The sequence below is a fragment of the Solanum dulcamara genome, chromosome 5 (assembly GCF_947179165.1).
Source record: "Solanum dulcamara chromosome 5, daSolDulc1.2, whole genome shotgun sequence".
In the NCBI taxonomy this organism is placed as follows: Eukaryota; Viridiplantae; Streptophyta; class Magnoliopsida; order Solanales; family Solanaceae; genus Solanum; species Solanum dulcamara.
The window spans coordinates 36,995,654-37,022,267 of record NC_077241.1 but is presented as its reverse complement, the minus strand read 5'-3'; positions in this window follow the sequence as shown (position 1 = coordinate 37,022,267).

The window sequence follows — 26,614 nt, the reverse complement described above, 5'->3', positions numbered from 1 at the left end:
ATAAGTGATGGTTGTAGGTTAGAGAAACTCTTCAAGAGTAAAATATTTTATTTTTATAAATTGAGTTTCATTTACTTAATGATATCTTTTAAAGCATTGTCCTATATCTATATTGCATGCTTTATTGAGTTGAGCTATTTGCAGTGTTGAGTTCCTTGAGTTGAGTTGAGTATCTTGAGTAAGTTTCTTTTTAGCTATTTTATATACCATTCATTCTATTTACTGACATAATTCTGCGTTGTATCATTTTATGATGCAGACACAGGTGATAGAGATCCTCAACCTGTGCAACGCTGAAGATCCGATTCCTCCATCTTTGGTGAGATCTCTTTGCACTTAGAGATGCTTTTGAGTCTTTACTTTTTAGTCCTTTATTATTAGTATTTTGAGGCAGCTATTGTCTTGTCCAGGTACCTATTTCTGAGTCAGCTTTAGAGGCTGCACAGACTAGTCAGATAAAGTTTGAGTTTATTTAGTTTCATTCATTTGAGTTATGTTTCAAAAACATTGAGAAATATACATCATATATATTTGAGTATTGAGTTTTAAACTAAGATACTTAAGTTTATTTTCACTTATTGTGCCCTTTTGAGCATGCTTCCTAAGATTAAGTCTTCCTCTTAGTGAGTTAGCCAGGCCAAGGATTCGCTTGGAAATCAACAATTATTTTTGAGTGCCGTCCACTCCTAAAGTGTAGACTCAAGGCCTGACAGACTTGGTATCAGAGAACTGAGTTCAAAAGTCCTAGGATGTATATTAAGCCTAGTCTAGTAGAGACCTTCTTATTGGTATAAAGCATACGACATCTATGACAGAAAGCCTACTAGACTTTAGTAATTGTTTTATTTCTTGCATACTCAAGTTCGTGATGTAGAGTTTAAATCTATTAAATCTTCTTTTAATTCATGCATTTCATGATTTTAGATCATACCTTCCAAAAGAACTTTGAGCTAGAGGATCTGAGAATGAGATTCCATAATAGTCCAGAATGCAGACCTTGAACAGAGTCCGAGTAGTTGAAAATGTGTAACGACCCTCTTGGTCAATTCTTCAATTTTCTGATCCTTTTAGCATTTAGAGCTTTCCTATAATGACCCCAAGTCATTTTTGACTTCCAGACACTAAGAGTTTGGTTGTATGGTCATTCGATTGGGTTTTTTCCCAATCTATGTGTTTTGGAGCTCTTAGAGTCTGAACGGTTGTCTTGGGTAAATATTTTAGGAAAATAACCTTAGAATGTAATCCTAACAGTTCCATCAGCTCTAAAATGGTCATTTTAGACTAGTGGCATGGTTGTCTCACTTCTCCAGGATTTTAGTGCGGTTTGAGCCATTAAGGCTTTTAGTTTTTAAACTTTGTTCTGGTTTGAGTTTTGACAACATTCTTAGTAAACTTGCTCAAATTAAAATTTCGTCAGCTAGGTAAGCTCCAGCATATCGAGTTTTGTCTAGAATGATAATTTTTTTTCTTCTCAAGGCTTTATGTCGAATCGTGAGACCTATAGTAAATTTTGGCTGAAAATAGCACTTGGGTATGGGACCCAATTTTTGCAACATGACCTTACATAATAATTTTGACTATGCTATTGAGTCTGGAATGTCAATTTTGGTGGGTTAGCTTATCTCGTTTGTGTGGACAGGGTTCCAAATGAATTTTGAGTACCCCAATGGAGAATTGATCATTTGTAAGACTTAGCTGCACCAGCTGTGTCCTGTTCCATCGCTAAAGTAACCAGGGTGTCGCTATAACAAATTAGCCCTGGGTAGAGGGTGTCTCTAAAGAGAAAGTGGGATCGCTAAAGAGACCATTGCTTTTGCGACAACAAGGCCCACATCCTTGTGGGTTCACTTAATTGACATTTTTGGTCGCTTTTGTGATGCATGGTGAAATATTCCATGCCTGGGAGAAAGTCTTGGGGAGCTGAAAAAGTGTCAGGGAGCCTATGACTATGGTAAAATTCGTACTAAACCTGTTTCCATGGCCCTTTTCTTATCTTAATTTGAGATTTTCATGCATGTTTGGATTTCCCTATTTCGATCCATGAATTGTGATCCATTTTGGAACATAAGTTCAGGGATGTAAATGAATCTTTTATGGAGTCAACTTCAGTATTCCCCATGAGGGTGCCAGAATCTCGTTTTAAGCCTAATTTTTGGGCCATCTTTGATTAATGCAATTTTGTGTCAAAACATCTGTATTGATATCACGATTGAAATTTATTAGCATGGCAAAATTTTGAGGTGATTCAAAGATAGAATGCTTTAAACTTGTAGATTCGAAGAGTACGTGATCTGCTTCGAGGTAGGCTATGGTCTCCTACATGGACTGAGCATTATTAGATACTGTCTAGTATGAATAGCATATGATTTAGGTTGGTACTTTCTGATTAAAATGTTGCCTCCTTCAATTTTATTTTCATAGTTTTCGGTTGAGCCTTAGACTAGAGTGGTCTCGCAAAATTTTTAGTTTAGGATATGGGTCGTATTTGTGGTATTGACTTAGCATTAATATCCTTTTAAGGATTGATATTGATGGACATAGCCTAGGTTTGAGCCTTATATGCTTTAGCATGTGCTTTGTTATCCTTATAGCTAAGTGTATGTTTTGGTAGGGCATGTTTTGAATGGCGTACCTTGTGCTAGTGAATGGGACCTCAGTGGAGTGTCTTAGCTGTAGGTTTGTCTTAGTGATGCTCGGTTGTGAGTTAGACTGGCATATTTGGGATACACTCGTTTATTGAGGATATCTAAGAGCCATAAGGGATGTTTCTAATTTTTACTACAAACTTCCTATCACCAATATACTTATTTTTTATGTGGTCACCCAATTGTATGGTTGTCGGGGGTATCTTTTCCATTGTTTGTACCTTCTTGGGGTAATGGGTGTCCGACGATTATTGTTTGATTATACTTTTACCCATCATATGGTGTATTAGTAGTTTGTCAACATGTGGTCTTAGTATGGATTGGTTGTTGGCACCACCTGCTAGGCCGGGTTAGATCAGTCTTTTGGTTATTTTGTTATTACCGGTCATAGTCGATTTTCCATTCTTGATTAGTTGACTCCTTAGTGTCTAATATTTGTACATAGGTTTTTGGCTGGCTCTTTCAGGTGCGTTATTTGACTCTATTTTTCTTTTCTCTGTATGTCCTTTGTGTTTACTCATTTTTCCTGTTCTACCTTCTTTTAATTTCTATTTACTTACTTGAGCTCTATTACTTGGTTATATATTATCTATACTTTCTTTATTTTTGGAGCTCAGTCGGCCTATGCCTAATGAGTAGCATTCATTTGGTACTCATATTATACTTTTGTACCCTGCAGATTATAGAATGGGTTATCGCTGGTGATTGGGACTTTGTGCAAAGCAGCATGGTTTCAGAGATTTAGAGTTGTTGATTTCCACCTATTTTTGATAGGCTAGTCTTTATATTATATTCAAAAACAATTTGTACCTTTTTTGTATTTGTAAAAGCCTTGTACTCTTATTTTTATTAATATATATATATATATATATATTATGTTTTCTCTCTTTCTTCTCATTATGATGGTCTTTTCCTTCTTTTGTTTCTCTTCCACTTGATAGTCTGTTAATTTTTGCTCCGAGCTATAGGTTAGGCTTATCTACTAGTGAGTTGTACTAGGTGTCATCATGATCTAAGAAATTGGGTTTTAACAAGTTGGTATCAGATCCTATGTTGATCAGCATCATTATCGAGTATTTTTGATTTGAATAGCCTCAAAATTCATCCTTTGGAACCCATTCTTTCTTAGATGGATAGCATATCGGTGGACACAGTCAGAGCATCTATAGATTCTACCAAAGTTTCAGCATATTTTCCTCATGCTAGAGATGGGTAAAGGTTTCCCAGCTGGGTTCGTTATTAGTATCAGAGTATGTTTATGATTCCTTGACTGGGGTTGGGCATAAGCCCACATTGCTCCCTATGAATCAGGATATGGGTTAGTAGTTTGTCAGAGAGCTATCTTTACCACTCAGTTTGGCATTGGAGCATATGTTAGTAGCTAGTTTTACATTCCATAGATTGCTAGCCATCGTAGAACTGTAGAGAAAGCATGCTTTGAGGCTTACATAGATAGTGGTAAGAGGCCTCATCATCAGTGCAATAGTGGTAGTACTCCACTTTAAGATGGGTATCGGTTTAGTACATGTCAAATCCCTTCTTGACCTATTAGACCTATGGTGGTAGCACCTCAGATTCAAGGAGGTCTTAAGATAGGTTATGGTGCTTGTAGTGGATGGAGTTCAAGTTTGTGTTCCTGATGTTTTTATTTAGGATATTTTGGTTAGGGGACCCTTTTAGTTCCAGTAGGGTCTTTTCAATAGGCAGCTTTCGATGGGGAGTGTTATAAGTGTGGCAAGAAGGGCCACTGTGTTAGAGATTGTTTGATGATCATACGTGGCTAGTGAGGCCCACCGTATTCAGGCCCTAGAGACCCCTATATAGCCAGCTAGAGGTGTTCGACAGGGTGCTAGAGGTGGTTCATAGATTGCTAGAGGGAGAAAGGGTAGTTCATCATACTTTTCACATCGAGCTTCAACCTATGAAGGTTTCTATAACTACTGTGAGCTTGGGCACTAGTCCGTGGAGTGCCCCAAGCGAGCATTGATCATTCAAACATTACGATCATCTATTACACTCTATGACTGGGTGGTCGGAACTTGTCGCATTTGTAGAGATATTGGGCACCAATCAATCAAGATTGTGTCCTAGGTGTGGGATGATGGTGGGATTTATTAAGTTAGGTCAGTTTTATGGGTCTTTATTGCATCTAGTGAGCGGTGATGCTTTAGCAGTTCATGTCCAAGTTTTATCACAATACGTTGTATGCTTTTATAGGTTATCCAGAGACTAAGAATCCATGTATCAATTGTATTGAGTGTATTCCTTATTTTCCCTTTTATTACTCACATTATACAGTTTTGTTGTGTTGCTTCATTGTTTGTTTTATTTTGATATTTACTGCTATAGTGTGTGTTCTGGGATATTCATACCTATACGTGTCTATTGATTTGCCACTCATCATATGATTATGTACCAGCCTTATTTTAATTTATGTGTTTGTGTTTTTGGTGTCGTAGTTAGCTTCTTTAAGTAGTTGATCAACAAGCTCAAGATTTTATGCTGAGGAGTGGTTGATGGGAAATCTACGTGACTTTTCCTTATTGGTAGTGTAATGAGTTTGCGGCCGGTCTAGTTAGATATTCCTTTTTATCTCCCTAGCCATTTGTTGTTGTTGTTGTGCCAATCCTTGTTGGGTAGGTAGTTAAACTAGATTTTTTTAGTTTAGGAGTGATGGTGATAATGGATCTAGTTGTCTTAGAAGATCGCCTTAGTAGTGTGCTATCCTATTTGATTAGTGGTTGAATTTCCCTTCTTACCATTGTGAATAGCTAGCTTTACTTTGATTAGCATTTCTCATATGCCATTCTGGTTTTCTTGGCTTAGATGGCTACCTTCGTTGCTTGGAATTATTGGGTTCATAGTTGAAAGGTTGGTTGTTGAGGCAGTGTGTGAATGGAGGTATGACATCTTTAGAGTTGCAGTTGATCCCGCTTGTTTATCACTTTATATGCCTTATTAGTATCTTCAGTCTGTAGGCTAAAAAGTTGAAGTTTACTCTCTTTTACCTAGTGGATAAGCTAGAAGGTTTGTTGAAGGTTTTTCTTCTATTTCTTCACCTTTGTCTATGTTGATTTAAAAGAAAGTGAAGTTTTAATGGTCGGACGAATGTGAGAAGAGTTTTCAAATATTGAAGGATCATCTTACATCAGCTCCTATTTTGATGTATTGAAGGGGTCCGATGGTTTTATTGTATATTGTGATGCCTCAAGGATCGGAATTTGTTGTGTGTTAATGCAATATGAAAAGGTTATAGCATATGCCTCAAGGCAACTTAAGGTGCATGAAAAAAACTATCCAACTCATGATATTGAACTTGCAGCATTTGTTTTTGCTTTGAAAATTTGTTGTCATATTCTTTATAGGTTGTATATTGATGTGTTCACTGACCATGAAATCTTGTAATATGTGTTTAGCCAAAGGAACTAGAATCTTAGGAAAAGAAAGTGGCTTGAACTACTAAAATACTATGATATGAGTGTATTGTACCATCAAAGGAAGGCAAATATTGTAGCAGATGCTCTTAGTTGGTTATCCATAAATAGGGTTGCCCATGTGGAGGAACGTAAGAAGGAATTGGTTAAAGAGGTGAATAGATTGGCCTGTTTAGCTGTTCGTTTGGTTGATTCTAAGGACAGGGATGTTCTTGTGCATAATGGCTTGGACTTGTCTCTTGTGGTGGATTTTAAGCCCAAACAAAACCATGATCCAGCTTTGGTTGAATTGAAGAAGCCGGTTGCCAAAAATACCATTGAGGTTCTCTTCCAAGGTGGAGATGGAGTATGTTATTATCAAGGTCATTTGTGTGTGCCTAATGTGGATGGTCTAGGGGAATTGATGTTGGAAAAAGACCATAGTTCTCGATATTTGATTCAACCGGGATCCACTAAGATATATCGTGATTTGAGGGAAATGTATTGGTGGAATAGAATGAAGAATGACATAGCGGAATTCGTGGCCGAGTGTCCTAATTGTCAAGAAGTGAAGGTTGAGCGTAAAAATATGGGAGGTTTAGCTTAAGACATTGAGATTCCTACTTGGAAATGAGAAGAGTGAACCTGGACTTTTTGATGGGTTTTTTTCGTACTAAGAGGCAACATGATTCTATTTGGGTGATTGTTGACTGAATAACTAAGTCGATACATTTTCTATCGGTTAATACTTTGTATAGTGCTGAAGTTTATGCTAAGTTGTATATTCATGAATTGGTAAATCTTCATGGTGTTCCCTTGTCTATTATATCATACCGAGGTACTTAATTCACTTCACATTTTTTGAATTTATTCCAAAAGGGTCTTGGTATGAAAGTCAAGTTAAGAACCACTTTTCATACTCAAACCGATGGACAAGCCAAAAGAATGATCCAAACTTTGGAGGATATGTTGAGGGTATGTGTCATTGATTTTAAGGGAAGTTGGGATGAGCATTTTCCATCTATTGAGTTTTCCTAATATAATAGTTATCACTCTAGTATCCAAATGACTCATTTTGAAGCTTTGTATGGCAGAAGATGTAGGTCCCCAGTGGGATGGTTTGAACTGGGTGAGATGGCATTGATTTGTCCTTATTTGGTATTAGACACAATGGAGAATGTAAGGCTCATAAGAGAAAGATTAAAGACGGCTCATAGTTGCCATAAGTCATATTCGGACATAAGAAGAAGATTCCTTGACTTTGATGTGGATGATTCAGACTATTTGAAGGATTCGCCCATGAAGTGTTTAATACAATTCGGTAAGAAAGAGAAATTGAGCCCTAGCTATATAGGACCCTATAAAATATTAAAGAGTATTGTCAAGGTGTCATATGAGTTAAACTTGCCATTGCAGTTGGCTTTTGTTCATCTGGTGTTTCATGTATCGACGTTGAGAAAGTTTGTGGGTGATCCAAATTCCATTGTACCATTGGATAGTGTGAGTGTTGAATAAAAATTGACTAATAAAGAGGTTCCAGTGGAAATTTTAGATAGACAGGTGAAGAGGTTAAGAACCAAAGAGGTTGCGTCCATTAAGGTGTTGTGGAGGAATATACAAGTATAGAGTGCTACATGGGAATCAAAAGCAGACATGTTGAAGAGATATTTTTATCTCTTTCCTTCCACGCAAGCCTAAGGTATTAGGTGGTTCTTGCTCAAATCGCATAAATTCCTACATTTTAGTTTTTCCTATATCTTCCAAATGCATGCAAGTTCATGATGTTGATTTTTAAAAGTCTAGGTTTTATGCTAAATTTTAAAATTTCCAGAGTTTATGCATTTTAATATGTTAGTTCATTCATGTTGGGTTGATAGTCCCCTTTTGTATGTCTTTTCTATGCTAGTTGAATATCATTCTAGGAAAAATGTTTCGAAGGGGGAGATATTATAAGTACCCAAAATTTGTAAAGTCAAATTGAGGGAAAAGCTTGGGAAAATTAACTGGTTCAAAGTCTATGACTGACTCAACCTATGAGTCGTATAACTCTTGCGAGTCATAGGACGAACTAGTATGGTTGATGCTGAGGGTTGGATATCTTGATAAGTCTTCATAAGGTATTATGGGTTGGCTTATGACCCATCTAAGTCATTACGATTCAGAAGGGAGTCACAAGGTCAGTGCCTAAGCCTGCACATGACAAGTTTCAGAGCATTTTAAATGACTCGATAGGATGAGTCATAGAGGAGATGATGATTCATATAAATGAGTTGTAGGTAAACTTCATAGGCTCAGGATTTCAGATATTTTCAGACTCTATAGGATGAGTCATTTCTACCACTCATAAAATCATGTACGACTTGTAAAGAGTGATTCGTAGGTCTTCCAACCAGGTTTAATGAGGGGTAGTTTGATCCTTTCCCTATCTCTCATTAATGTATATGGATGTTTTAGGGACTATATTCTTACTTATTAACTACCCTACGTACTCATAAACCTTTTATTCTTGCATTAACTCTCAAACTCACAAATCTTTCTATCTCAAGGTTTCTCTCAAAGGTCTTTTTCTTGATTAAGAAATTTCCATGGTTTCTTTCAAATCAAGTCTCCTTTTTCAGTCCCAAGTTCAAAATTTATCAAGGTACCTTTCACCCTCAAGTTTTTTTTCCAAATATCCTTATGATTTTTATTCAAAAAGCCCTAAATTTATTCATTATGCATTGGGTCTTCTTATTCATTCAATCCAATTTCATAATTATCAAACAAATTGTTATGTATTCAAATATTCTAACCTAATTTCATGTATAAACTATGATCATGGATTTCAAGTACGTTCAAAATATGAATTTAATGCATGTTATGGAAAGATGTGACTAAGGATGCTTAATTAGTGACCTAGGAACCTAATGTTATGTATCATGCAAGTATGAATTTTGATGTTGAAAGGTTCTTACTCACATTGAAATTATGATTTCAAAATGAGATATTCTATGAATTATGAAACCTATGAACAATCTTATGGGTATATGTTAAGTATGATTTGTTATATGTATTCCGTGGGATTTGAATTAGCACCGAATGAGGCTAGAGGTGGGGGCTCGACCTATGGGGTCTGTATATAAAGTATCTAGTCTCATAACTACATGCCACCGTAGAGTTGCTTTATGGCCTAGCTAGTGGATCCACATATAGTTCATGTTCATGACCCTCCTAGCAGAGTAGAATCTATCGTGTCGAGTAGATTTCCCTTTCTTCCATTGTATTGGGAGATAACAGGATTCTATGTTATAGCTCGCATAGTCTTATTGTCGGTTATGATTCTATCCCACATATGTATACTCTCGTTATGTAGTCCTTATGATATCATTTATGTCTTCCAAATGTTTTGATCAACTATGGTTTTCTCATGACTCTATTTCTCATCTTATATAGCATGTACATTATTTGATCATTCCATCTCATGTTTTATATTGCATAGAATGCCCTCATACTTACTATATTCAACTGTACTAACACATACTTTTGCATGCATTTATCATAATGTAGGGTTTGACGAGCATATCCATGCTCTTAGAGTTCAGTTCTTATACTTCACTATTGGTGAATCCTCATTTGTCGAGGGTAGGATTATGAGTTCATTTCTTTTGAAAGACCTTGTTATGTTACATTAAGGGTGATATAAGAACATGTCTTAGCCTCTGCCCAGATTGACTAGTAGAGGCTTGTTGGACACATAAGTGTCATGGACCTTCCTAGGGCCTACCTGTAACACAACAATTAGAATCCCGAATGACCCCAACATAGTCTCTTAGCATAATATTCTTGAGCATACATAAGGTAAATAAACAATAAATCCAAAACAAGATACGGAAGAAAAATCTCAAATATAACATAAGTCTCAAAATGAGAAAGTCGACAACATAGACTCTTACTATCTAACATGTCTCTAATACTAGATGGGGGAATGAGACAATCTCCCAGCTCACCCAATATGAAAGGTAACAGATGGCTTAAACTATAAATAATAAAATGTCTCATCCTTCGAATATGAGGACTCACCAATGGTAAAATAACGCTAACTCTAGCTACAAGTAGGAGGAGGATAAGCTCGATCGTTGAACCCTATATTATGGTACAATGTACGCAAACAGTTTGCGTTAGTACATGGAATGCACTAAGTATGTAAGAAGATGTAAGAACAATAAACATAGGACATATTCAATGTGTATCATGGGATGCAAGACCAATATCTTTAAAACCTGAATAAAGTCATGAAACATTAAAACATTTATCTCATAGGTCAATGCATCAAAATCTCATAATCATAAAAAGAACTCATAACTCAACTGAAACTAGTGTGGGATAGGAACTTTAATCTACATATAAGACCATGAGAGCTAATACATGGAATATGATGACTCCTGCATTGAGACAGTGGAGGATACCTTACAAGGGCATACTCTATGAGTAACTCATCTAACTAGGCTATATGGATCCGTTAGCTTTTCTATATAGGTATCTATAAACATATACGGGCAACGTAGTTATAGGACATTATAATCTTACTACGGGTCTGTTGCTTCAATTGCGGGAGAGAATGCCTATCCCAAGGTCCACTCCGTGCTTGGTCAACATCCCAAGGGAACTATCATAAAACATGATCTTAAAAATCATAGGGAAATATAACATTAGATATAAATCTTTTTTTATAAAATAATATAAGAATAACTCATCTAGCTTCATCATAGAAAGTCATAGGATTAACTCATCTATCATATAACTCATGTAATGTGGGTGTAGAACTTCCATCATTACATATATTTACTCATAGAAATAGTTTTAGGGTCTAACTTTCCCTATCTTTAACTTGCTTGAATTATCATAGAATCATTATTCATAATCTTCTTTGCATAAAGCATATTTAAACTTCTTCATAAAGCTTTCATTGAAATAACTTGAAAATCATGATCATATCTCAAAAATTATACTTGAAACTAACATATATCATGGGTTAATGAAATTCAACTTAAAATTATGCAATATGATGTGAATTATACATAATTAGGCTAATAGCATTATAAAATATTATAATTAAGAACACCCAATGAAAATCATGCAACTAGGGCTTTTAATCGAAGAAATCATAAGAGACTTTGAGAAGAAATATTTGGGATTCCATGTGTGAAAGGTATCCATGGATGAAATCCCACATACATTGACCTTTATGAGTCCTAAATTAAAGAGAATAGAAGCTGGCCTTGAATAAATTCCCTTGAATTACTTGTGGATGAAGAAGTTTTGAGAGTAAAATTAGGAGAGAAGGTTTTGGATTTCGCGGAATAATGTGAGAATGAGAGGGTTAGAGGACTTTAAGGTGGTTAATAGGTAAGAATCTAGTCCCAAAATCCATCCACATTTATTGATGAATATAGGAAAATGATCAAAATAACCCTCATTAAAACTGAAAAACAAGGACTATACAGAAGACACACCATGGTCAGCGAAACTCACCAGGGTCCGTGGTGGTGATCGTGGAGTTGGACTTAGAAATTTTTGGAAGAGGGTCTTGAAAAGGGGTCTACCAAGGGTCACATTGTGGTCCATTAAGGACACCACAGGTCGTGGTGGTCTTCGTAGTGTTGGATTTGAACTTTGAAGTTTGGGGTTTTCCTATGAGGGTTTCAGGATTTCCTCCACGAAGACCTTCACGGTCCATGGAGGGAAATATGGTTCATAAACCTAGAGCATGAAGATGATCCTGACAGGTACCTGGAGGAGGTTATTACCACAGAGGCACCATGATCCATGGTTTGTGTCATGGTTCTTTCCCTACAAGGTATGAGTTCTGAATCTACACCACGGTAGAACACCATGAAACGTGGTGATGAATACGATCCGTGATGGAATTCGTGGTCATCACCTGGTGCCAAAAACTCAGTTTTCTGAGAAATTCATCTTTATATCCCAAATTTAGGACTTTCCAACTTTTGTTTTCTTACACTAATATAGAAGTCTATGTTGTCGTAATTTATATTCCTTATGATATATGTTCTTTGCGATTTTCTTATGTTGTTTCCACTTTATTATACATTATACATGCTTACGATACATCAAAAGGCTTGGTTGGAGCCCTATTGGGGTTTTGATCACCGTATCACAGCTAGGCTCTAGTTTATATCATGACACAATCCTTTTTATGTTTTATAAACCCTTTGAGGAGTCATACAAATGGGCCCGTGAACTCAACCAGAGAACTTTTCTTGGGGTTTATAGACCCTCTTCTACGGTCGTACACTTCTCTATAGGTCGTAGACTTGGCTCATCGAAAAAAGGGGTACATTCCAGTAGATATTGGAATGTGACATCGAGTTTATGAGGGGACCTTACGGTCTGTGGATTGTTTGGCAGCTCATAGAATGGGCTCGTAGAAGGGCTCTCAAGCTTTGAAATTTTTGGTATGTCATGATGGACCCTACTTGTCCTACCTACGAATTATAGGATCTCTTATGGGTCGTAGATTCCCACTCATGTTCCCTGGGTAGTGTTCTAACCTTAAATTCTTAGGGAATCTTGAAATTAATCCATGTTAAAATAGTATGGAGTGTTACAATTTCTCCTCCTTGGGATAATTCATCCATAAATAATGACCAAGCTAAGAATTTACTCAAGCACGAATACAATAGAAGAACACAAAATTCAAACTCAAGAACAACTAATCAATTACTCAAAAATCAATAAGATACTAACACTGAGATAGGAATAGGAATGTTACCTTCAACATCGACACTAGGAGGAATGAATAGATTCAGGTACTTTGGTTTCCTATCCTCCTCGGATTTCCATGTAGCCTCCTCAACAAATTGATTTCTCCAAAAGACTTTGAATGAAGTGACCTCTGTGGTCCTCGATTTATGTATTTACGATCAAGAGTTTGGATAGGAATCTCCTCATAGGACAAACTATCTTTTACTCTAATGTATTCTGTAGGAACAATGAGTGAAGGATTTCAAAGAAATTCTTAAACATAAAAGTATGTAACACCGGATGAACAGTGGCTAACTTTGGTGATAGTTGTATCTCATATGCCCCATTACCAACTCTCTTAATAATCTGGAAAGGACCAATAGTATAGAGACTAAGCTACCCATCCTTTCCAAATCTCATATATTCTTTCATGGGCGAAACCTTCAAATACAACCAATTATTCACCTCAAACTCTAAGTCTCTCTTCCTAACATCAGTATAGAACTTTTGATGACTTTGCACAGTTTTCAACCTCTATTGAATGATCTTCAATTTCTCTATCTCTTTATGAACCAAGTCTGACCCTATCAACTAAGCTTCACAAAATTTTAACCAACCAATGGTGATCTACATCTCCTCTCTTAAAAAACGTCATATGAAGCTATTTGAATGCTCAAATGAAAGCTATTATTACATGCAAACTCATTAAGAGTCAAGTGGTCATCCTAATTACCTTTGAAATCAATAACACAATCTCTCAACATTTTCTGTAATGTCTGAATTATACGTTCTACCTGCCCATCTGTTTGAGGACTGAAAGTGGTACTAATATTCATCTTTGAACCCAAACTTTTCTGGAATGACTTCTAAAATTGTGCAGTGAATTGGGTACACCTGTCTGAGATGATAGGCAAGGGAACTCCATGCAATATAACTATATCTCTAATGTACAACCTTGGATAATCCTCTTTTGAATATGTAGTATTAACATGCAAAAAGTGGGCTGATTTGGTTATCCTATCCACAATCACCCAAATCGAATTATGCTATCTGCGATACCACGCTAAGCTTGTAATGACATCCATATTAATCATCTCCCACTTCCACTCTAGAAACTCTATATTCTAAGCTACACTACAAGCTCTTTGATTCTCAACTTTGACTTGTTGGCAATATAGGCACTTTGACACAAAATATGGAATATCTCTCTTCACACCATTCTACTAATAGATTTCTCTAAAGTCATGCTATATCTTTGATAGGCCTTTTCCATAATTCAATCTCGAATTGCATCAATAAACAAACACGCAATCTTGCTTGATACCTCAATACTCCATCCCCCCATTTGAAAAAAGCCATCATTTTCTATTTATGGACATCTTCCTTCAACTGAAGTAGAATATCGTCTTGGTCTTTATTTTCATTCACCTCAAAAACTAGTGAAGACTCAGTCCCATTTTGAACAATAACATCTCTCTCATCAGAGTCTATAAGACAAACTCCCAAATGTCCAAGTCTATGAACCTCTTTTACTAATTCTTTCTTCTCTTCATCAACATGAGCTGTACTTCCCATGGATAAGTTTCTCAGAGTATCAACAACAATGTTAGGTTTATCTGGATAGTAGAGAATACTGAAGCCTCAAGTTCAGTTCTTTCTAACTAAACATATATTGAAGGATCTTGTGATCGGTGAACATATGTACATGACCCTCACAAAGATAATGACAATAAATATTGAGGGTGAATACTACCACTCTCAACTCCAGATCATGAGTCAGATAATTTCTCTTATGAATATTATGCTTTCTGGAAGCATAATCTATAACCTTCCTTCTCTGCATCAAAACATAACCCCAGTCAAGTTATGGATACATCAATGAATGATGAAACAATATGTTCTCTCCGGTAGGGACAAATTGGAGCACTGGTCAATCTCATTTTGAACTCTTGAAAACTTTTCTCACAAGCATCAGACCATTAAAATTTAGTCTTCTCCTGATTCAACTTAGTCAATGGTGATGATATGGATGAAAATCCCTTAATGAACCTCCTATAGTAATAAGCCAAACCCAACAAATTTCTTATGTCTTTCAAAGATGTGGGACTGGCTAGTTCTTTACTTCCTTGATTAGAAATAATATGCCTAAAAAATGCCACATATGCAAGCCAAAACTTACACTTTGAAAACTTAGCATACTACTCTAGGTCCTTAAGAGTTTGGAGAACAATCTTGATATGGTTGAAATGCTTCTCTTTGCTTCTAGAGTAGATCAAAATGTCATTGATAAAAATGATAAGAAACTTGTATAAATACTGCTTGAATAATCTATTCACTAGGTCCATAAATATTGAATGAGCGTTAGTCAAACCGAAGGACATAACTAGGAACTAGTACTCACCATCGCTGGTTTTGTAGGTCATCTTTGAAATGTCACTTTCTCTAACTTTCAACTGATGATAGCCTGATCTGAGGTCTATCCTACCAAAATAAGTGGCATTGAAGTTTGTTGAACACATCATAAATTCTCTCGAAAGGTGATACTCATTCATTATAGTAACCTTTCAACTAACGATAGTCAATACACATCCTCAAGGAACCATCTTTCTTTTGCACGAATAGCACAAGAGCTCCTCAAGGTGAGATACTCAGCATAATGGACCACTCATCTAGGAGATCTGTCAATAGCTCCTGTAACTATTTTAACTCTGTAGGAGCCATTCTATATGGTAGAATAGAGAGAGGCTGAGTATCGGGAAGAACATGTATTTTGAAGTCTACTCTCTATCGACAAGGACTCTAGGTAAATCCTAAGAAAAGACTGTAGGAAACTCACCCACAATTGGAATTGACTAAAGGGATGGTGTCTCCTCACTATTATATCTAACTCAAACAATAGTAGATGCCCCACTTAGAGACTAACTTTCTGTCCTTAAGGTATGAAATAAATCGACCCTTGGAAAATATGGACTACCCTTCTACTCAAAAACTAACTTATTAGAAAACTGAAACATTACAATTCGGATTCTATAATAAACTAAGGCAAAACAAGCATAAAGACAGTCCAAGCCAAGGATGACATCGAAATCAACTATGTCTAACTCAACTAAGTCTGCAGAAGTAACATTATGATAGATAGAGACTGTACAATCTCGATAAACTATTTTTGCTAGAATACACTTAACAACAAGAGTAGAAATACTGAATGGTTCTAAGAGTTTTTAGGGAAGGATCCCAAACTTAACGACTATGTGTGGAGTCACAAAATAGAAAGTAGCACCTAGATCAAGTAATTTATAAACATTGTGACAAAGACTCGAAGTATACTAGTGACAGCATCTAGTGAGTTCTTTTAGTCGTGGTAACTAGCCATAACATACAGACGATTTGGATCTCCATCTACACCTGAATTAGAAACTCTCTGATTACCTATGTGTATGTCTCATGGGAATCCTATACACAAATCATCCTAGTTAACCCTAGAACGAAAATGTTCCCTACATTCCATTTCTATCTCCTAACCATCTTTCAAATTCAAGGTAGATAATAAATTTATCCTAATGGTGGCTAGACATTTGAATAGCAAAATAAAAAATGTAGGAGTAATCATGAACAACAACCTTTTATCAACAAAAGAAGAGTAATATTATCCCATAATCTTGTGGCTACAATCTTAGAATAAGGAGACTTAGCCACTCATAGCTTGAATTACAATATCGAAGCTATTAATGAACATTCCAAGAGTAGTTAAAATGAAAGAGGATGAGAAAAATAACCCAAAAGTCGTTCTCTCATCGTTCCCATTTGTATTCTCTAAACTAAAAGACTGAATAAATAATAAAAATTACATGTTTTCTATTTATAGTCTCAAAAATTGCAAAAAACCATAATTGCCTTTGATGTACGCGACATGGACTTGTTTCATTCCTTTAAAGTTTTTACAATCCTCAGCATTGATGGTGAAATTACACTGTCCATGAACCAGGTCCACATCGCGGACTCAACTGGTTAAGTGAGGATTTCTTTTGAATTCAAGCCTTCACTCCTAAAGTATCTGCACAATGCGAAACTACTTCATGCTAGTACAAATTCTTCAATTTTGCTTCCCAACTTCACTCTTAAACTCCTACTTTCTTTCTCATGCCTCGATGATGCCCTTTTAAGGTCCATTATTCTATTTTATCCCTAAATGAACCTAATCATGTTAGTTAGCTCAAATACACACGAATTACTCTAAAAAATGAAAACTTATGGCATTTGTTGTTGAACTAGGCTACAAATATGGGTTATGTTGGCTATTAGGCACATAAATATGTATTGTTTTGTTTGTCCTCTAACAAATTCTCATACTCAATCATGCAACACTAAACCAACGTGTACATAAGGGAGTCCTACTCACCCACGACCAATTGCATAAAAAGCTCACATCACAACAAACACGTTTGAATTTCCACTCGATAAAGACTAACCTCAAGAATTGACTCTTTAATGTAGCAAACTCATGTGAATTGCTTAGTCGTGAATCATTGCAAAATTACCACTCCTTCAATGAACATGTTCCCTCATCACAAAGAATATACCCATATTCACTAACAAATATATCAAAGACGAAGATCGCTCACTCTCCCAAATGAATTCACATGTTAATCTGGATGAATAATAGGCTTTCGTTTATTGTAATGCACCACTAATTCAAGGAGGTTAAGATTTAACGATCACTTAGGTCTTTCTAGGTTGTAATGTAGGATAGGGGATGGGTACGTACTATTTTTGGATATGACTAGTGGCTACGTTCCCAAGAAATTTAAAACACTATATTTAACAACTTCACACGCATTCTCAACAACCTCATTTTTACCCCTTCTTCTCCTTAGTTCACCTCTTTCTTTTTAAGCACTAAAACACTCATTTTAGGGAGTTTTTGCTTTTCATATTTTTTTTAAAACAACAAGGTTTTATTTTTGCACTCCCTAACAACAAGAATTTTAGCTATCAAGAACCAATGACTATCACTTTGGGGCACAAGATTGCAATTTTTTCTATTCTTTTACATTATTTTCCTAAAGCCCTTAGACTCTTTGGATCAAATTCACGGTCTTAAGAAAGAATAGGAATAAGCTTTATACAACTACTAACAAAATAAGTCAAAGGCTCAAAAGGGGGTAACTATGGATATATATCAAGGTGGGTACAACAAAGTGGTATAAAAATGAGGCAACCAAAGAAATGCCTAGATCACTTTTAAACTCTATCTCCTCATTTCAATTTACACACACAGTGGGCAAGTTCTCGTAATCATGATGCAACAGGGAATATCAACACAACCTAACATATATGGAACATGACCAATTCAAGAATGGCAACTATTATGAACTTTCACTCGAACAATCACATGAATTCAATACTAAGCATCGATACTTTGAGTCTAACAAAAGATCTTAGGTATCTTGAGCTAGTCATTCCATTTAATCTCATTCTTTTCATAAGTCACTTGCCAGTTATACAACCATGTAGCCTAGCAAAACACCTTACATACATAAGACACAATACCGATGAATTACTATAGTACTATCGTTATCCATCCATTATAGGGAAACATTACTCAACTATAACTTTTCTTAATCCTATGACACTCTAATCTTCTTTTTGTATGGTTTAACAGTCCTATCCATGGACAAAGAACTGAAAACAAATGCGACGGAACCTAAAATAAAAAAATAACATAACAAACAAAACTATAAGATAATGTTTTACAATTATACAAGTATCAACACCCCAACCAACACTTAAAACTGTAGCACTATCCCCAATGTGACAAAATAGCAAAAAAAAGTAAAAGTGAGGTAGGAGACTGCCTTTTTACTCTTCCATTTCTACCGTAATTCTAGTATCCTTAAGGAGTAAGGGCTTGAACTCTTTACCTTAAAGATCATACTCAACATTGGACCCGGTACGCAATTTATCCTTTCTATGGGGATAATATCATATGTAGGCTCAATGAATTAGGGCCCAATTTTATGCATATCATTTGCATGATCAGTAGGAATATCAATTTTCCACCTGGCTTATTTCTTTCAAGGTGGATGGTGGATACCTAATATTGTGATGAAGTATATCTAACATATACATAGGGGCCATGATCAACACATCTCTCTTTACCCACTCTATGGAATTAAGGGGAGGCCCATAAGAGGTATCTGGACCTTTAGTCTTGGTGACATCGAAGAGCTCTAAGGTGAGAGATGCCATGTAATATAGGGGTTGCCTAAACAACCCCTACCTAGGTGCACCCTTGCCTTCCTTATGGAGGACTTTAGGACAGCCTGAACATTGATTTGTAAACCCTTCGTTAGGGCATATACAAGGCATACTCGGTCTATATAACCTCTATGAACTGTAGCACGGGGATGAGGCAGTACCTCACTATCTTGACCTACACTTGTGCCTCTCTATTCATGTTTGCATAAGGTATTAAAAGAGGAAGAATTTGAGCCCATGTCACACCTATTTTTCTATTGATTGAGGCTAATAGAGAGTGTACCTCATATCTTGATAAGGAGGAAAAATGTTCATCTGTCAATGTCACCGAATGAAACTCAAAAGTCCCCAAAATCTCATTAATGACCATAGTGGACAATGAGACATTGAGTCTTCACACTATTATGTAATGTGTTTGAGTGTACAATTGGAAGTTTGTATAAAACACCCTAACCACGTGCAAGTTGCAATCCTTTATGTCCGAAAATATGAAGCTCATGTTAAGCTCCATAAGTCTCCATTGAATATATGGAAACTCCTTCTCCATGATTGCATCATCAAGTGGCACATCCATAAAGTATTTGGTCTTCATGTGGCACTTTTACCAATTTTTACCTATTTGGTTGAGCGCCCTTAGTCCATAAGACGGGACTGCCCTCATGGGACTGCAGGTATGGGTGGAACTGAGGGAACACTTTTGTCTCTCTTGCGGCTGCTAGTGGCCAGCTCTTTTCCTGCTCGATGGCTGGAAAACATGATTACTTGCATACTAACGCCAAACCACATAAGCACTTTCAATTTTTGACTTAAATAAGAGACATACAAAAACAACCGAGCACTCCACACTTGAACATTATCATATACTGCATAACATTTTAAGGTACTTAGACTTCTCTTTTTTCAACATAGTTTAACAACATGCATTATAAAACACCAATAACAATCACACTTGATGAGTACATTTGAGCCTCTATTAAAGAATTTAAGGCAAAATCACTTATAATGCATCAATAATACCATAAGGGTATTCAATCTTCCTCTTTTGTGTCATTATAATTAAGCACAATCATATCCTCAATCCACACTTCACATACTACTTTAGAATATACTATCTTGTTTGTATCAAGAATTTAAGACAATCCCATTTACAATTTATCAACAAACCCATATTTAAACAATTATGCTACTTAGGAATTGACATAATTTAAGCATATGATAAAAAATTCCCCACTTTGTCATAATTACCCAAGTTAAAGTTTCAATTAAACAAGATTAAATAAGCATAGGAACTCAATAATATATTCAAGGAACTAATTTCTTCCTACCTAATAAATTTGAACACTTTTCCAACAAAAAATCAAGACATAGAACTAACTTTTTGACCCGTTCATGCTAGTTCCATAAATATTTGGCCAAAAGATAGAAATTAGAGAGAAACATATCTTGAGTGATTAAGATGAAGAAATCACTGGGAAAACTTATTGAAAACTAAGAGAGTGCCATGGATTTGAGAGAATAAAAGAATGTTTGGGTGTTTGGGAGACAGAAAATATGTGAGTTTGGGTGAGGGGAAATAAAGGTACGCAGATAATTTGGGGAATAAAAGGGGATGGGGATGGATTTGGTTATTAATAATGTGTCAAAACCCATCTTTTTAATGAAATGGAAAAATCGAGGCATCAAGTCTACGACGTAGAGATGTCGCGGACTAAACTATTAAGCATTTCAAGATTTTTTCTAACATAAGAACTACTGAATATTTACCCTCCGTGATGCAGAGACATCACGGACTTTACTTAGAACCCAAAAATCTCAAAAATTTGAAATATTTACTGGGCCCAATTGTATGGTGAGGGAATGAGTCTGCGATGCGCTTCTGTCGTGGAGTCCATTATTTTTGAAATTTTTGTCTCCTTTTTTTTGGTTTCGTTTTTAAACTAAAAATCAACTAAGCCTAATTTTACAAGAAAAACAAAAGAAGAATGCAATCTATCCTAAAAACTAAAAGTTCAAAATTTAAATCATAAGTACTACACTAAATCACAGGTTGCCTCCCATGTAGCACCTGATTTAACATCATGGCATGACTCAGCTCCTTCCTCACTCTTTCTCCAACTCAAATCTTTCTTTGTCATGATCAAAATTCTTTCCAAAATAGTGTTTGACTCTTTGTCCATTGAACAAGAATATCACTGTTTTTTGTTGCATTCCACTACTCAACAACTTTGTTTTATGTCATTCTAACCACTTCAAAGGGATCGCTCCACTTAGACCTGAAATTTCTTGGAAAATGTCTCAGTCTAGAATTAAAGAAAAGTACCTTTTGCCCTGTTTTGAATGTGTGACTGATAATGTGCTTATCATGCTATCTCTTGGTCATTTCCTTGTAGAATTTAGAATTCTCATAGGCATGTAGCCTAAACTCCTCTAACTCATGAAGATGATCCATTTACTTATTGTCTGTGAGCTATATATCCAGATTGAACTTCTTTATGGCCCAGCAGGCCTTATTATCTAGTGAACTAGCATGTAGCAGGATTTTCCAAAAACCATGTGGTATGGTGAGGTCCTAATAGGTGTCTTGTATGCAATCCTATAAACCCAATGTGCTTCATCTAGTTTAATGGACCATTCTTGCATTGTAGCATTCATTGTCTTTTATAAGATTTGCTTCCTCTCTCTATTGAAAAATTCAACCTAACTAATTTGATAGTGGCACATTGTATCCACCTTATACCACACTCCAAACTTAGCCAGAAGATTCTTCACCATTTCATTTATAAAATGCTTACCTCCATCGCTAATAATAGCTCTAGGAGTGACAAACCTGGTGAAGATATGCTTTTTTAGAAATCTGATCACCAATTTTGAATCATTGGTGGGAAGAGAAATGGCCTTAAATAACTTGGACACATAGTCCATTGCAACCAAGATGTATTGGTTCCCATAAGAGGGTGGGAAAGGACCCATAAAGTCTATGCCCCATAAGTTAAACATCTCGACCTTTAGGATGTTGCTTAATGGCATCTCATGCATCCTTGATATAGTCCCCATCCTTTAACACTGATCATAGCTCCTAATATACCCTACAACATCTTTAATCAATATGGGCCAAAAGAAACCAAACTGAAGTACCTTGGAAGTAGTGCACTCCCTTCCATAATGGCTATCGTAGGGTAATGAATGACAACTATGTAGTACTTTGTGCATCCTAGCTTTGGGCACACAACTTCTGATCATTCTGTCAGTGACCTATTTTAACATGTAGGACTCATCCCATATGTAAAACTTGGCCTCATACATCAACCTCTTCATTGTTGTGTAGGTGCGACTGGTGGGAAGACTCCACTTACTAAATAGTAGACAATATCTCCATATCAAGACAACTCAGTCACCTCTAAAGCTAAGAGTTGCTCATCTAGGAACTCCTTTTTGATCTACATTTTTCACCACCATGTGATGAACTCTTAAGTCTTGACAAATTTTAGGCAATTTTATCCTCATAGCCTTTACGATCCTTCATCTCTATGTCAAACTCTTATAGTAGCAAGATGCGTCTGATGAGCCTCATCTTGGCATATTTTTGTTAAATAGATACCTAAAAGATGCATGGTCAGTGTATACAACAACCTTAATGCCTATAAGATTTGACCTGAACTTGTCAAATGCCAACACTAATGCCAGCATCTCCTTCTATGTGACACTGTAGTTTGTCTGGGCTGAGTCGAGAGTCTTGCATGCATAATAGATTGAAATGAAGATCTTCTCCTTTTTGTGTCCTAAGATTTCTCACACTACTATGCCATTGGTATTATACATGAGCTCAAAAGGCAACTCCCAATTGGGAGCTATCAAGTTTGGGCTTCAATCAGTATCTTATATAGGAGCTCAAATTCCTGCATAGAACTGCCATCAAAATCAAACATTACCTCCTTTTTTAGAAGGTTGCACATGGGTATAGCAATCTTTGAGAAGTCTTTGATAAACCTTTTATAAAACCCAATATGTCCCAAGAAACTGCGGACACCCTTGACTGAAATTTGAGGAGGTAGTTTCTCAATCACCTCAATCTTTGCTCTATACTCTTGTATCCCTTTCCTTGACATTTTGTGGCCTAATACAATCCCCTTCTTCAGCAGGAAAAACTATTTTTCGCAATTTAGAACAAGATTGTCTCTTTACCCCTTGCTAAAAGTTTGTCCAACTTTTGGAAACATAAATTAAAGTACTCTCTAAAGAATGAGAAGTTATTTATGAAGATCTCTACAAAATCCTCTACCATATCAAGGAAGATCTCCATCATAAACCTTTTGGAATATTGTTAGAGCATTGCACAGTTCCAATGACATACACTTGAAAGCATATGTTGCATAAGTACAAATGAAAGTTATTTTTTCCTGGTCTTCGGGAGCAACGATAATATGGTTATATCTTGAATACCCATTTAGGAAGCAGTAGTACTCTTGCCCAGCAAACCTGTCTAGTATCTTGTTCATGAAGGGAACTGGGTAGTGATCTTTCCTTGTTTCATCATTCAGCATGCGATAGTCCATGTAACTATTCCATCCAATAACTGTTCTAGATGGGCTCAACTTATTCTTATTAATTGTGATCATATTCATCCCACCAGTTTTACGCACACACTCAACTAGACTCACACACTTTCTATCTGAAATGGGGTATATGATGCCTATATCCAACCACTTGATTATTTCTTTTCTTACCATATATTTCAATACATAATTCAGTGTGCGTTGTAGCTGTGCAACTGGCTTGTGCCCCTCTTCCATGAAAAGTATGTGCATACACAAAGATGGGCTAATCTTATATAGATCTGCCATTTTCCATCCCATGGCTTTCATTAGCCTTTTGAGCACCTCTAAAGCTATTGTAACCTACATTTCAGATAAACAAAAAAAGGATTACGGATAAACGATAACTATCAAGGCATACTTGAGGTAGGATGCAAGTGGTTTCAACTCCTATTTAGGAGCTTTCCCAATTGATGGTTTGGGCGAAGGATCCAACAATAATGACTCGAATCTAGGCCATGATGGCGCCTACCATAACTCAAGTAGGCAAGCCAAACCCAAGTAATACAGAAGTCAAACATTAATCCAACTTAAATAATAATAACACAAGAAGGCGTAAGCAAGACGAATATAACAAAGGAAGTCGGGTACAGATATAAATATGTAAATACGATAAAAAATATACAAAAAAAGACCCAAAAGTGACCAAAAATTATTAACTGACACTAGACCAATCTCGGACCTGGTGTCACCTATGTAGGAGCTACTAAGTACAAAAGCTGACAAAGTATATATACAACAAAGATCTGACTATCCAAAAGTACAAGTGTATGTCAGTACAGAAGAGGGAAAGTAGCAAGTATCTTAATGTCGAGGGGTTACCACAATTAAAGTCTTGTATTACTACGAATGATCAGGCGCGCATTGTGTTACACCCCACATCTTTGAAATAGGAAGGTTCCTTAAGTTACTTAGAAGATAGTATGTGAGCTACTTAAGTTACAACCCTATTGAACTACTCTAAGAAGGGAGAATGTGACACCCCATGGTAGGGAAGGTTGGAAATAGGGTCAAGAGGAGTCGGAAGGAGTTGGAGGCCAAGTAACGGGTCGCAGAACTCGACTTATCTACGCAAAATACTAAGTTAGAAGTCTTACATACGTGAGTTACCTCATTACATACCAAGCTTGCGTAGCAAGGGTTTCATAGGCTCTTGAAGTGAGACGAGCTTACGAACGAGATTACGAACCCACGAGGAAGAAAAAGAAAATTCATGGGGCAGCCAATGGGAGGTTGACATGTGGAAGCACCTAATCAAGAAGGTGAACCACCTGCTTGGGGTCAAGTAGGTGACCCACCTGCTTGGGGAGGTGGGCCCCACTGCCACGTGGCAGCCCCTCCTTGATGGCATGGATTCGTGGCCCAATAGGGGATGGACACGTGTCCCCCTTAGGGGATGACATGTGTCACCACCTGAGACTACCTAAATATATGTATATATGACTAATGTCTTTAGTTCTGATCCAAAAAAATCAGCAGCAACAAAGGAAAACAAACCCTAGGGCTAAGGAGAAAATTGCGACGGCTTGGGAGAAAAATAAGGTAAGTCCCAATTTAGTTCCGTAAATTAATTATATAGCGTATACCACGATGATATGGAAGTATTATTAGAGTAAAATTAGAGTTTTCTGTAGCCAAAAAACGGACAGCAAGCTGCCACGACGATTCAGCACGTTAAAAAACAATTCCGAGGCGCGATTTCGGCCAGTTTTAGCTAATTTCGGGAAAGGTAAGTTCTTCCCCTCTAATTTGAAGTTTATTATGTTAAATTAGGGTGTATTAAACACCTTAGGGGCTGCTGTAAATTGGGGAAAAGGTTTGAAAAGTTCGGCGTTCGAAATAAACGAATTTGGAATCGCTATAGTTAAATTGTTGTCGAAATAAGGTGTTGTGCGCGTGGGGGATGCTGCTGGTTGTGTTGTGGTGTGTTGCAGGGTCTAAAAGTTATCTAAATGAGGTGGGGGAGATTCTGGTTGCATCCATACGACCCTACGCTTTGCAATTAAAGGATTCGCGAAAGAAAGATTAAAAACTCTAGTTTTGGTATCTTAGTTTCGAGTGAATTGTTGGGGGTTTATATTGTGTAATTTTATCGTAATATGTATCTGTATGAGCTGATGGTTGTATTTTTGGTTGGATGCAGGTTCTAAGGACATGGTTGGGAATTCGTATAGGGCACATTATAGGGGAGGTGCTGTCCGATTTCCGTTAACGCCTTAACTAGTTGAGAAACTAGTGGAAAAGGCGAGCGAAGGGATGAATGTTATGAATACTCATGGGTAGTCTAAGTTGCTGAAAAGTCCAATGTTGTTAATACTTACATTACTTCCATGTTAAATAGGTTTCGAGGACAATGACCTGGACATGATTAAGAGAAGTCCATACGAGGTATGTGAAGCTTTCTTTTGGCGTGTTTTTGGAATAAGTATGTAGAGCTATTATTCTTTTCTTTTGGCATGTCTTATATATAAGTTATAAATGATATGTATATGATATTTGGGATTCAATCCATTTGTAAAGCCCTGAGTATGAGTCGAGACCCTCGTTTACTTCGTGATATCAGAACACCTGCAATAGCTGAGTCATTGACTTTAAGTCTTCTATGTGATGAAAAGTAGTACATGTAAAGCCTCTTTATTCTTTCTTTTAGGACGACTTAACCTTTAAATGAAATGATATATGATATGGGTTTAGAGGTAATTCCATTTATGAACTCTGAGTGTAACTCGTGACTTGTAGTCACTTCTGACCATTTAGAGTCTGAAAGTAGTCGAGCCATTATTCTCGAGCCTGCTATATAGTGAATAGTAAGTGGAGATACAACCTCCTTTTCTTAAAGGCTCTGAAACGAGCAATGTCTCTGATTGCATAATTGTGTCTCTGATTGCATAACTATGTCTTTGATTGCATAAACTATGTTTCTGATTGCATAAGCTATGTGGCATTCTCCTCCCTCTCTATC